The sequence below is a fragment of the Carlito syrichta genome, unplaced genomic scaffold (assembly GCF_000164805.1).
Source record: "Carlito syrichta isolate Samal-C Ts95f unplaced genomic scaffold, Tarsius_syrichta-2.0.1 Scaffold56974, whole genome shotgun sequence".
Lineage (NCBI taxonomy): Eukaryota > Metazoa > Chordata > Mammalia > Primates > Tarsiidae > Carlito > Carlito syrichta.
In genome coordinates this window covers 900,005-901,849 of record NW_007001070.1, presented here as the reverse complement: position 1 = coordinate 901,849, position 1,845 = coordinate 900,005, and positions in this window count along the sequence as shown.

Here is a 1,845-nt window from a genome sequence, read left to right as displayed (position 1 = left end):
TACTTACTCTGGCCAGAAACTTGAAAGTTATCTTTGGTTTCTCCATTTCCTCTCCCAAAGTTCATCCTATCAATGTGTCCTGTCAAGTCCAAAATTGCATCTCTCAAGTACTCATTAGTATGGCCACTACTTTGGTTCAAACCACCATCATCTTTGGCCTGCACTATGGCAACAGTCTAATTGGCTCTCTGCTTTTATTCTTGTCTGACACCCACACATGGCGGTGTGTTCTTCACACAGCAGCAAATTAGAACACATTAGTTTTCTGCATAAAATGCTTCAATGGCTCAACAAAATGTCTCCATCCCTCGACACAGCCCATAGGCTCTGCGTGTCCCTAAACACCTTCCCACCTTCATCCTGAGCCTCTTTCCCAGGTTTGATACTTAAGTCACACTGATTTTCTTTCAGCTCCTTGACACATCCAGAGCTTACCTTTTTTGAGGTCTTGGCTCTCAACGTGGAATGTCTCTGCCCAACTTCTTTCCAAGGCAAACTCCGCATTCTTTTGACTTCAATTTCTACCCCACTCTTCAAAGAGCCCTTCCTGGACTGTTCTGTCTGAAATAGCTCTTATTCTCTACTCTAGCCCCTTCTTTCTGTCCCAGCATTTACTGCAACTTGTGATTATTTGTCTTCTCCACTAAAAATAAGTTTTATGGGGCAAGAAGCTTCAGCTGTCCTATTCATTGCTGCATCTCCAGCACAGAAACAGGGCCTGGCACAGATCAGATACTTTCTGTTTGCTAAAGGGTGACTGAACAGACAGGTTCCCAGGGAGGTCCCTGAGCTGCCTGGGGTGTTCAGACAGGCTGCACCCCTCTTAGTAAACAGTTTCCATTTCAAGATTTCCTTCTTACATTGAACTTAACCTGTTTGTTGCAGGTGGTACAACCAGTTTCTCAGCACAGTTGTATTAATAGACCCCTGTTTGGGGTTGCCCAGCAGAGCAGACCACCTGGCTCTTGGCTATTTGAATGAGTTTAAGAAATAGTCGTGTGCCTGTGTTTCATTCTACAGGTAGACAGGCTAGGTTAGGGAGGTCAGCCTTTTTATTATCAGAACTGGACCAACAGTGTGGCTACCCCTCCACTCTGGTTGTCCATCAAGCCTACTCCCCCATCCCCCACAAGAATCATCCCAGTCATCTCCTTAACATAAAGAGGAGGAACAAATCTCAGCAGTCATCCAAAGAAAGCTTGGTATTTTTAGCACCAAAGCTAGAAGGAGCATGTCCTTACTGCTTGGTTTGCAAAGAAAGAAAATTTTTCACTTAGGCCTGGTGTGGTGGCTCAGGCCTGCAATTCCAGCACTTTGGGAGGTTGAGGTGAGAGGAGCTCTTGAGGCTAGGAGATGACACCAGCCTAGGCAACATAGCGAGACCCCCTCCCATCTCTTAAAAAAAAAAAAAGAAAAGAAAAACAACCAAAAATTAACCGGGCGTGGCGGAGCACACCTGTAGTCCCAATTACCCGGGAGACTGAGGTGGGTTCGCTAGAGCCCAGGAGTTCGAGGATGCAGTAAGATGTAATCACGCCACTGTACTCCAGCCAAAGCAAGACCCAGTCTTTAAAAAAAAAAAATTTCATTTGCTCTTTCTTCTCTTGAAGGCTACCCCCACGCCCAGCCTCCAAAACCCGGCAGGGACGTCCTTATTTTCGATACAGCCATCTTCCTAACCCTTCGCCCACCTCTCCTGGGCACCCCGTGCACCCCTCGAGACGCGGCCGCCCCCAGCTCGCGCTCCTTGCAGGCTCCGCGTGGGCCAGGCCAGCTCGCGGCGGCCACAAGTGCCTGGCCCCGGGCCAACTTAGGCCTGCGCCGCGCACCCACTGGGAGGCGCAG